This window comes from Protomyctophum parallelum, assembly GCF_964188405.1.
Source record: "Protomyctophum parallelum genome assembly, chromosome: 18".
Taxonomy (NCBI): Eukaryota; Metazoa; Chordata; class Actinopteri; order Myctophiformes; family Myctophidae; genus Protomyctophum; species Protomyctophum parallelum.
The window spans coordinates 46,079,037-46,092,203 of record NC_139716.1 but is presented as its reverse complement, the minus strand read 5'-3'; positions in this window follow the sequence as shown (position 1 = coordinate 46,092,203).

The window sequence follows — 13,167 nt, the reverse complement described above, 5'->3', positions numbered from 1 at the left end:
GGGAGTACAAACACAGGAAATAACCTGGGGGTTTCCATCTATGAAAAGGCAACGCAATTAGCAGAAAATGAACCATGTAAATACAACAAATTGAGCAGAGCACCGCAGGGAGTTGAACCCCATTCTGGTAAACCAGTAGTACCACACCAGTGCCTTAGTTGGTTTTGTTGTAATTTACAGGTCCAAAAGCAATCGCAACAATTTGTATCATAATAGACTATAAATGATAGCCATGATTATATCTTTATACAATTGAAAGAGAGAAGAAGACTCACTCCACAAATAACTTAAGGAAAACTCCTGACATAAACTAAGAATAGTTGATTTATTTCATGCTCATAAAGTGCTTCAAAGTGCTAAAAGTGAAAAGTTCAGCAGAAACCTTTTGGGTCATAGGCCCATCGTCAATGCCTCGCCTACTGACCGGCATGAATGAAGTTTTAGCGGCAAATGGCAGCATAAATAAATCAAATAAACGAGTGCCATGCATGTGTTCAGCATCCCCACGAGCCAGGTCTTTGCGTTAGGTTCCAGGTGCTGTATAATTTCTGCCAGTATGTCATCAATCCCTGCTGCTTTTCCGGGTTTCAACTTTCCCATTGCAGTTTCGAGTTCTTCTAGGTCGAAGGGTTTGGTTTGAGGGCTGGCTGATTGTGGTTGGTCTGATACCACTGTGCGATGGTATTCTCCTGTGGGTCGGCGGCGTTGTTGGTTATGACTGTTGGCCACCAGTTGTGATGCAACAGAGTTCGCTGTGACCGTTGTGAATTTTGGGTGGCTCCCTGAGGTCCTTGATCCCCATGGGGTCCAACAGTGGTCATTGAAGCGTGCACACACACATGCACACATGCACCTACACACGCACAGGCGCACATGCGTATGCACACCTGGACCTTTAAATGAACAACAGCACAAAAACTAAGGCACTGGTGTCGGACTTCTGGTTTACCGGAACGGGGTTCAACTCCCTGCAGTGCCCTGCTCAATGTGTTGTATTTCATTCATTGGTCCATGGTCTCAGAGGTCATTGAGCGGCGCGCTATAGTGTGCGATTCTTCATCATTGTTGAGGATTTAAAAAAGGCGAAAATCAAGGAAAAGCAAAAGGCTATAGTCCATGGTCACGGACTGCATACTGGTCAAGGTCATTTATACTGGTGAAGATCATTTACTAGTCTTATGAAGGTCATTTATACTGGTCAAGGTCATTTACTAGTCTAATGAAGGTCATTTATACTGGTCAAGGTCATTTACTAGTCTCATGATGTCTCAGATGATTTGAAAAAAAAGGAAAAAATCAAAAAACGATGGGCTATAACCCATCGTTTATAATTTTTTCATTTTTTTCAAATCCTCAAAAATGATGAAAAACGGCGTGCTATAGTATGCCGTACGGTATGGGCGATTAGACGAGCGTCTAAAAATGGGATAGAAACGTCTAAAAATAGACGTCTAAAACACGTCTAAAAATAGACGTGTTTTAGACGTCTATTTTTAGACGTTTTTTATCCCATTTTTGACCATGGGCTATAGCCCATACCGTACGGCATACTATAGCACGCCGTTTTTCATCATTTTTGAGGATTTGAAAAAAAAGAAAAAAATCAAAAAACGATGGGCTATAACCCATCGTTTTCATTTTTTTCAAATCCTCAAAAATGATGAAAAACGGCGTGCTATAGTATGCCGTACGGTATGGGCTATTAGACGAGCGTCTAAAAATGGGATAGAAACGTCTAAAAATAGACGTCTAAAACACGTCTAAAAATAGACGTGTTTTAGACGTCTATTTTTAGACGTTTTTTATCAAATTTTGACCATGGGCTATAGCCCATACCCTACGGCATACTATAGCACGCCGTTTTTCATCATTTTTGAGGATTTAAAGAAAATTCAAAAAATCTAAAAACGATGGGCTATAACCCATCGTTTTACTTTTTTTCCTTTTTTTTCAAATCCTCAAAAATGATGAAAAACGGCGTGCTATAGTATGCCGTACGGCATGGGCTATTAGACGAGCGTCTAAAAATGGGATAAAAACGTCTAAAAATAGACGTCTAAAACACGTCTAAAAATAGACGTGTTTTAGACGTCTATTTTTTGACGTTTTTTATCCCATTTTTAACCATGGGCTTTAGCCCATACTATACGGCATACTATAGCACGCCGTTTTTCATAATTTGAGGATTTGAAAAAAAATCAAAAAATCAAAAAACGATGGGCTATAACCCATCGTTTTTTTTTTCTTTTTTTTCAAATCCTCAAAAATGATGAAAAACGGCGTGCTATAGTATGCCGTACGGTATGGGCTATTAGACGAGCGTCTAAAAATGGGATCAAAACGTCTAAAAATAGACGTCTAAAACACGTCTAAAAATAGACGTGTTTTAGACGTCTATTTTTTTTCACGTCAAAAAATAGACGTGTTTTAGACGTCTATTTTTAGACGTTTTTTATCCCATTTTTGACCATGGGCTATAGCCCATACCGTATGGCATACTATAGCACGCAGTTTTTCATCATTTTTGAGGATTTGAAAAAAAAGAAAAAAAATCAAAAAACGATGGGCTATAACCCATCGTTTAAATTTTTTTCAAATCCTCAAAAATGATGAAAAACGGCGTGCTATAGTATGCCGTACGGTATGGGCTATTAGACGAGCGTCTTAAAATGGGATAGAAACGTCTAAAAATAGACGTCTAAAACACGTCTAAAAATAGACGTGTTTTAGACGTCTATTTTTAGACGTTTTTTATCCCATTTATGACCATGGGCTATAGCCCATACCGTACGGCATACTATAGCACGCAGTTTTTCATCATTTTTGAGGATTTGAAAAATAAATCTAAAAATCAAAAAACGATGGGCTATAACCCATCGTTTTCATTTTTCTCAAATCCTCAAGAATGATGAAAAACGGCGTGCTATAGTATGCCGTACGGTATGGGCGATTAGACGAGCGTCTAAAAATGGGATAGAAACGTCTAAAAATAGACGTCTAAAACACGTCTAAAAATAGACGTGTTTTAGACGTCTATTTTTATACGTTTTTTATCCCATTTTTGACCATGGGCTATAGCCCATACCGTACGGCATACTATAGCACGCAGTTTTTCATCATTTTTGAGGATTTGAAAAAAAAGAAAAAAAATCAAAAAACGATGGGTTATAACCCATCGTTTAAATTTTTTTCAAATCCTCAAAAATGATGAAAAACGGCGTGCTATAGTATGCCGTACGGTATGGGCTATTAGACGAGCGTCTTAAAATGGGATAGAAACGTCTAAAAATAGACGTCTAAAACACGTCTAAAAATAGACGTGTTTTAGACGTCTATTTTTAGACGTTTTTTATCCCATTTATGACCATGGGCTATAGCCCATACCGTACGGCATACTATAGCACGCAGTTTTTCATCATTTTTGAGGATTTGAAAAATAAATCTAAAAATCAAAAAACGATGGGCTATAACCCATCGTTTTCATTTTTTTCAAATCCTCAAAAATGATGAAAAACGGCGTGCTATAGTATGCCGTACGGTATGGGCTATTAGACGAGCGTCTAAAAATGGGATAGAAACGTCTAAAAATAGACGTCTAAAACACGTCTAAAAATAGACGTGTTTTAGACGTCTATTTTTAGACGTTTTTTATCCCATTTTTGACCATGGGCTATAGCCCATACCGTACGGCATACTATAGCACGCCGTTTTTCATCATTTTTGAGGATTTGAAAAAAAAGGAAAAAATCAAAAAACGATGGGCTATAACCCATCGTTTATAATTTTTTCATTTTTTTCAAATCCTCAAAAATGATGAAAAACGGCGTGCTATAGTATGCCGTACGGTATGGGCTATTAGACGAGCGTCTAAAAATGGGATCAAAACGTCTAAAAATAGACGTCTAAAACACGTCTAAAAATAGACGTGTTTTAGACGTCTATTTTTAGACGTTTTTTATCCCATTTTTGACCATGGGCTATAGCCCATACCGTACGGCATACTATAGCACGCCGTTTTTCATCATTTTTGAGGATTTGAAAAAAAAGAAAAAAATCAAAAAACGATGGGCTATAACCCATCGTTTTCATTTTTTTCATCTTTTTCAAATCCTCAAAAATTATGAAAAACGGCGTGCTATAGTATGCCGTACGGTATGGGCTATTAGACGAGCGTCTAAAAATGGGATAAAAAAGTCTAAAAATAGACGTCTAAAACACGTCTATTTTTACCCATCTAAAAATAGACGTCTAAAACACGTCTATTTTTAGACGTGTTTTAGACGTCTATTTTTAGACGTTTTTATAAAATTTGTTAAAATAAAATTTGTTGTTGGCCCCAGGCCGTAGCGTAACGGTCTGGGCACCGGACTGGTGATCCAGTCGCGGTGTGCCGCGGGTTCGACTCCCGGACCCGACACGGCCTTTACCGCATGTCATCCCCCCATCTCTCTCCCGTTTCCTGTCAGCCTACTTTCTATCCCTTAAAAAATCAATAAAGGCGTAAGCCGCAAAAAAATATCTTAAAAAAAAAAAAAAAAAAAAAAAATTGTTAGATAAAAACGTCTAAAAATAGACGTCTAAAACACGTCTAAAAATAGACGTGTTTTAGACGTCTATTTTTTGACGTTTTTTATCCCATTTTTGACCATGGGCTATAGCCCATACCGTACGGCATACTATAGCACGCCGTTTTTCATCATTTTTGAGGATTTGAAAAAAAAAGAAAAAAATCAAAAAACAATGGGCTATAACCCATCGTTTTCATTTTTTTCAAATCCTCAAAAATGATGAAAAACGGCGTGCTATAGTATGCCGTACGGTATGGGCTATTAGACGAGCGTCTAAAAATGGGATAGAAACGTCTAAAAATAGACGTCTAAAACACGTCTAAAAATAGATGTGTTTTAGACGTCTATTTTTAGACGTTTTTTATCCCATTTTTGACCATGGGCTATAGCCCATACCGTACGGCATACTATAGCACGCCGTTTTTCATCATTTTTGAGGATTTGAAAAAAAAGGAAAAAATCAAAAAACGATGGGCTATAACCCATCGTTTATAATTTTTTCATTTTTTTCAAATCCTCAAAAATGATGAAAAACGGCGTGCTATAGTATGCCGTACGGTATGGGCTATTAGACGAGCGTCTTAAAATGGGATAGAAACGTCTAAAAATAGACGTCTAAAACACGTCTAAAAATAGACGTGTTTTAGACGTCTATTTTTAGACGTTTTTTATCCCATTTATGACCATGGGCTATAGCCCATACCGTACGGCATACTATAGCACGCAGTTTTTCATCATTTTTGAGGATTTGAAAAATAAATCTAAAAATCTAAAAACGATGGGCTATAACCCATCGTTTTCTTTCTTTTCATTTTTTTCAAATCCTCAAAAATTATGAAAAATGGCGTGCTATAGTATGCCGTACGGTATGGGCTATTAGACGAGCGTCTTAAAATGGGATAAAAACGTCTAAAGATAGACGTCTAAAACACGTCTAAAAATAGACGTGTTTTAGACGTCTATTTTTAGACGTTTTTTATCCCATTTTTGACCATGGGCTATAGCCCATACCCTACGGCATGCTATAGCACGCTGTTTTTCATCATTTTTGAGGATTTGAAGAAAATTCAAAAAATCTAAAAACGATGGGCTATAACCCATCGTTTTCATTTTTTTCATCTTTTTCAAATCCTCAAATTATGAAAAACGGCGTGCTATAGTATGCCGTACGGTATGGGCTATTAGACGAGCGTCTAAAAATGGGATAAAAAAGTCTAAAAATAGACGTCTAAAACACGTCTATTTTTACCCATATAAAAATAGACGTCTAAAACACGTCTATTTTTAGACGTGTTTTAGACGTCTATTTTTAGACGTTTTTATAAAATTTGTTAAAATAAAATTTGTTAGATAAAAACGTCTAAAAATAGACGTCTAAAACACGTCTAAAAATAGACGTGTTTTAGACGTCTAGGGAAAGGAAAAAATTAAAAAACGATGGGCTATAACCCATCGTTTATAATTTTTTCATTTTTTTCAAATCCTCAAAAATGATGAAAAACGGCGTGCTATAGTATGCCGTACGGTATGGGCTATTAGACGAGCGTCTAAAAATGGGATCAAAATGTCTCAAAATAGACGTCTAAAACACGTCTAAAAATAGACGTGTTTTAGACGTCTATTTTTAGACGTTTTTTATCCCATTTTTGACCATGGGCTATAGCCCATACCGTACGGCATACTATAGCACGCCGTTTTTCATCATTTTTGAGGATTTGAAAAAAAAGGAAAAAATCAAAAAACGATGGGCTATAACCCATCGTTTTCATTTTTCTCAAATCCTCAAGAATGATGAAAAACGGCGTGCTATAGTATGCCGTACGGTATGGGCGATTAGACGAGCGTCTAAAAATGGGATAGAAACGTCTAAAAATAGACGTGTTTTAGACGTCTATTTTTAGAAGTTTTTTATCCCATTTTTGACCATGGGCTATAGCCCATACCCTACGGCATACTATAGCACGCCGTTTTTCATCATTTTTGAGGATTTGAAGAAAATTCAAAAAATCTAAAAACGATGGGCTATAACCCATCGTTTCCATTTTTTTCATCTTTTTCAAATCCTCAAAAATTATGAAAAATAGCACGCCGTTTTTCATCATTTTTGAGGATTTGAAAAAAAAGGAAAAAATCAAAAAACGATGGGCTATAACCCATCGTTTTCATTTTTCTCAAATCCTCAAGAATGATGAAAAACGGCGTGCTATAGTATGCCGTACGGTATGGGCGATTAGACGAGCGTCTAAAAATGGGATAGAAACGTCTAAAAATAGACGTGTTTTAGACGTCTATTTTTAGAAGTTTTTTATCCCATTTTTGACCATGGGCTATAGCCCATACCCTACGGCATACTATAGCACGCCGTTTTTCATCATTTTTGAGGATTTGAAGAAAATTCAAAAAATCTAAAAACGATGGGCTATAACCCATCGTTTCCATTTTTTTCATCTTTTTCAAATCCTCAAAAATTATGAAAAACGGCGTGCTATAGTATGCCGTACGGTATGGGCTATTAGACGAGCGTCTAAAAATGGGATAAAAAAGTCTAAAAACAGACGTCTAAAACACGTCTATTTTTACCCATATAAAAATAGACGTCTAAAACACGTCTATTTTTAGACGTGTTTTAGACGTCTATTTTTAGACGTTTTTATAAAATTTGTTAAAATAAAATTTGTTAGATAAAAACGTCTAAAAATAGACGTCTAAAACACGTCTAAAAATAGACGTGTTTTAGACGTCTATTTTTAGACGTTTTTTATCCCATTTTTGACCATGGGCTATAGCCCATACCGTACGGCATACTATAGCACGCCGTTTTTCATCATTTTTGAGGATTTGAAAAAAAAGAAAAAAATCAAAAAACGATGGGCTATAACCCATCGTTTTCATTTTTCTCAAATCCTCAAGAATGATGAAAAACGGCGTGCTATAGTATGCCGTACGGTATGGGCGATTAGACGAGCGTCTAAAAATGGGATAGAAACGTCTAAAAATAGACGTCTAAAACACGTCTAAAAATAGACGTGTTTTAGACGTCTATTTTTAGACGTTTTTTATCCCATTTTTGACCATGGGCTATAGCCCATACCCTACGGCATGCTATAGCACGCCGTTTTTCATCATTTTTGAGGATTTGAAGAAAATTCAAAAAATCTAAAAACGATGGGCTATAACCCATCGTTTTCATTTTTTTCAAATCCTCAAATTATGAAAAACGGCGTGCTATAGTATGCCGTACGGTATGGGCTATTAGACGAGCGTCTAAAAATGGGATAAAAAAGTCTAAAAATAGACGTCTAAAACACGTCTATTTTTAGACGTGTTTCACGTCAAAAAATAGACGTGTTTTAGACGTCTATTTTTAGACGTTTTTTATCCCATTTATGACCATGGGCTATAGCCCATACCGTACGGCATACTATAGCACGCAGTTTTTCATCATTTTTGAGGATTTGAAGAAAATTCAAAAAAATCTAAAAACGATGGGCTATAACCCATCGTTTTCATCTTTTTCAAATCCTCAAATTATGAAAAACGGCGTGCTATAGTATGCCGTACGGTATGGGCTATTAGACGAGCGTCTAAAAATGGGATAAAAAAGTCTAAAAATAGACGTCTAAAACACGTCTATTTTTACCCATATCAAAATAGACGTCTAAAACACGTCTATTTTTAGACGTGTTTTAGACGTCTATTTTTAGACGTTTTTATAAAATTTGTTAAAATAAAATTTGTTAGATAAAAACGTCTAAAAATAGACGTGTTTTAGACGTCTATTTTTAGACGTTTTTTATCCCATTTTTGACCATGGGCTATAGCCCATACCGTACGGCATACTATAGCACGCCGTTTTTCATCATTTTTGAGGATTTGAAAAAAAAGAAAAAAACGATGGGCTATAACCCATCGTTTTCATTTTTTTCAAATCCTCAAAAATGATGAAAAACGGCGTGCTATAGTATGCCGTACGGTATGGGCTATTAGACGAGCGTCTAAAAATGGGATAGAAACGTCTAAAAATAGACGTCTAAAACACGTCTAAAAATAGACGTGTTTTAGACGTCTATTTTTAGACGTTTTTTATCATATTTTTGACCATGGGCTATAGCCCATACCCTACGGCATACTATAGCACGCCGTTTTTCATCATTTTTGAGGATTTTAAGAAAATTCAAAAAATCTAAAAACGATGGGCTATAACCCATCGTTTTCCTTTTTTTCCTTTTTTTTCAAATCCTCAAAAATGATGAAAAACGGCGTGCTATAGTATGCCGTACGGCATGGGCTATTAGACGAGCGTCTAAAAATGGGATAGAAACGTCTAAAAATAGACGTCTAAAACACGTCTAAAAATAGACGTGTTTTAGACGTCTATTTTTAGACGTTTTTTATCATATTTTTGACCATGGGCTATAGCCCATACCCTACGGCATACTATAGCACGCCGTTTTTCATCATTTTTGAGGATTTAAAGAAAATTCAAAAAATCTAAAAACGATGGGCTATAACCCATCGTTTTACTTTTTTTCCTTTTTTTTCAAATCCTCAAAAATGATGAAAAACGGCGTGCTATAGTATGCCGTACGGCATGGGCTATTAGACGAGCGTCTAAAAATGGGATAAAAACGTCTAAAAATAGACGTCTAAAACACGTCTAAAAATAGACGTGTTTTAGACGTCTATTTTTTGACGTTTTTTATCCCATTTTTAACCATGGGCTTTAGCCCATACTATACGGCATACTATAGCACGCCGTTTTTCATAATTTGAGGATTTGAAAAAAAATCAAAAAATCAAAAAACGATGGGCTATAACCCATCGTTTTTTTTTTCTTTTTTTTCAAATCCTCAAAAATGATGAAAAACGGCGTGCTATAGTATGCCGTACGGTATGGGCTATTAGACGAGCGTCTAAAAATGGGATCAAAACGTCTAAAAATAGACGTCTAAAACACGTCTAAAAATAGACGTGTTTTAGACGTCTATTTTTTTTCACGTCAAAAAATAGACGTGTTTTAGACGTCTATTTTTAGACGTTTTTTATCCCATTTTTGACCATGGGCTATAGCCCATACCGTACGGCATACTATAGCACGCAGTTTTTCATCATTTTTGAGGATTTGAAAAAAAAGAAAAAAAAATCAAAAATCGATGGGCTATAACCCATCGTTTAATTTTTTTTCAAATCCTCAAAAATGATGAAAAACGGCGTGCTATAGTATGCCGTACGGTATGGGCTATTAGACGAGCGTCTTAAAATGGGATAGAAACGTCTAAAAATAGACGTCTAAAACACGTCTAAAAATAGACGTGTTTTAGACGTCTATTTTTAGACGTTTTTTATCCCATTTATGACCATGGGCTATAGCCCATACCGTACGGCATACTATAGCACGCAGTTTTTCATCATTTTTGAGGATTTGAAAAATAAATCTAAAAATCAAAAAACGATGGGCTATAACCCATCGTTTTCATTTTTCTCAAATCCTCAAGAATGATGAAAAACGGCGTGCTATAGTATGCCGTACGGTATGGGCGATTAGACGAGCGTCTAAAAATGGGATAGAAACGTCTAAAAATAGACGTCTAAAACACGTCTAAAAATAGACGTGTTTTAGACGTCTATTTTTAGACGTTTTTTATCCCATTTTTGACCATGGGCTATAGCCCATACCGTACGGCATACTATAGCACGCAGTTTTTCATCATTTTTGAGGATTTGAAAAAAAAGAAAAAAAATCAAAAAACGATGGGTTTTAACCCATCGTTTTCATTTTTTTCAAATCCTCAAAAATGATGAAAAACGGCGTGCTATAGTATGCCGTACGGTATGGGCTATTAGACGAGCGTCTTAAAATGGGATAGAAACGTCTAAAAATAGACGTCTAAAACACGTCTAAAAATAGACGTGTTTTAGACGTCTATTTTTAGACGTTTTTTATCCCATTTATGACCATGGGCTATAGCCCATACCGTACGGCATACTATAGCACGCAGTTTTTCATCATTTTTGAGGATTTGAAAAATAAATCTAAAAATCAAAAAACGATGGGCTATAACCCATCGTTTTCATTTTTCTCAAATCCTCAAGAATGATGAAAAACGGCGTGCTATAGTATGCCGTACGGTATGGGCGATTAGACGAGCGTCTAAAAATGGGATAGAAACGTCTAAAAATAGACGTCTAAAACACGTCTAAAAATAGACGTGTTTTAGACGTCTATTTTTAGACGTTTTTTATCCCATTTTTGACCATGGGCTATAGCCCATACCCTACGGCATGCTATAGCACGCCGTTTTTCATCATTTTTGAGGATTTGAAGAAAATTCAAAAAATCTAAAAACTATGGGCTATAACCCATCGTTTTCTTTCTTTTCATTTTTTTCAAATCCTCAAAAATTATGAAAAATGGCGTGCTATAGTATGCCGTACGGTATGGGCTATTAGACGAGCGTCTAAAAATGGGATAAAAAAGTCTAAAAATAGACGTCTAAAACACGTCTATTTTTACCCATCTAAAAATAGACGTCTAAAACACGTCTATTTTTAGACGTGTTTTAGACGTCTATTTTTAGACGTTTTTATAAAATTTGTTAAAATAAAATGTGTTGTTGGCCCAGGCCGTAGCGTAACGGTCTGGGCACCAGACTGGTGATCCAGTCGCGGTGTGCCGCGGGTTCGACTCCCGGACCCGACACGGCCTTTACCGCATGTCATCCCCCCATCTCTCTCCCGTTTCCTGTCAGCCTACTTTCTATCCCTTAAAAAATCAATAAAGGCGTAAGCCGCAAAAAAATATCTTAAAAAAAAAAAAAAAAAAAAAAAAATTGTTAGATAAAAACGTCTAAAAATAGACGTCTAAAAATAGACGTGTTTTAGACGTCTATTTTTTGACGTTTTTTATCCCATTTTTGACCATGGGCTATAGCCCATACCGTACGGCATACTATAGCACGCCGTTTTTCATCATTTTTGAGGATTTGAAAAAAAAGAAAAAAATCAAAAAACGATGGGCTATAACCCATCGTTTTCATTTTTTTCAAATCCTCAAAAATGATGAAAAACGGCGTGCTATAGTATGCCGTACGGTATGGGCTATTAGACGAGCGTCTAAAAATGGGATAGAAACGTCTAAAAATAGACGTCTAAAACACGTCTAAAAATAGACGTGTTTTAGACGTCTATTTTTAGACGTTTTTTATCCCATTTTTGACCATGGGCTATAGCCCATACCGTACGGCATACTATAGCACGCCGTTTTTCATCATTTTTGAGGATTTGAAAAAAAAGGAAAAAATCAAAAAACGATGGGCTATAACCCATCGTTTATAATTTTTTCATTTTTTTCAAATCCTCAAAAATGATGAAAAACGGCGTGCTATAGTATGCCGTACGGTATGGGCTATTAGACGAGCGTCTAAAAATGGGATCAAAACGTCTAAAAATAGACGTCTAAAACACGTCTAAAAATAGACGTGTTTTAGACGTCTATTTTTAGACGTTTTTTATCCCATTTTTGACCATGGGCTATAGCCCATACCGTACGGCATACTATAGCACGCCGTTTTTCATCATTTTTGAGGATTTGAAAAAAAAGAAAAAAATCAAAAAACGATGGGCTATAACCCATCGTTTTCATTTTTTTCATCTTTTTCAAATCCTCAAAAATTATGAAAAACGGCGTGCTATAGTATGCCGTACGGTATGGGCTATTAGACGAGCGTCTAAAAATGGGATAAAAAAGTCTAAAAATAGACGTCTAAAACACGTCTATTTTTACCCATCTAAAAATAGACGTCTAAAACACGTCTATTTTTAGACGTGTTTTAGACGTCTATTTTTAGACGTTTTTATAAAATTTGTTAAAATAAAATTTGTTGTTGGCCCCAGGCCGTAGCGTAACGGTCTGGGCACCGGACTGGTGATCCAGTCGCGGTGTGCCGCGGGTTCGACTCCCGGACCCGACACGGCCTTTACCGCATGTCATCCCCCCATCTCTCTCCCGTTTCCTGTCAGCCTACTTTCTATCCCTTAAAAAATCAATAAAGGCGTAAGCCGCAAAAAAATATCTTAAAAAAAAAAAAAAAAAAAAAAAATTGTTAGATAAAAACGTCTAAAAATAGACGTCTAAAACACGTCTAAAAATAGACGTGTTTTAGACGTCTATTTTTTGACGTTTTTTATCCCATTTTTGACCATGGGCTATAGCCCATACCGTACGGCATACTATAGCACGCCGTTTTTCATCATTTTTGAGGATTTGAAAAAAAAAGAAAAAAATCAAAAAACAATGGGCTATAACCCATCGTTTTCATTTTTTTCAAATCCTCAAAAATGATGAAAAACGGCGTGCTATAGTATGCCGTACGGTATGGGCTATTAGACGAGCGTCTAAAAATGGGATAGAAACGTCTAAAAATAGACGTCTAAAACACGTCTAAAAATAGATGTGTTTTAGACGTCTATTTTTAGACGTTTTTTATCCCATTTTTGACCATGGGCTATAGCCCATACCGTACGGCATACTATAGCACGCCGTTTTTCATCATTTTTGAGGATTTGAAAAAAAAGGAAAAAATCAAAAAACGATGGGCTA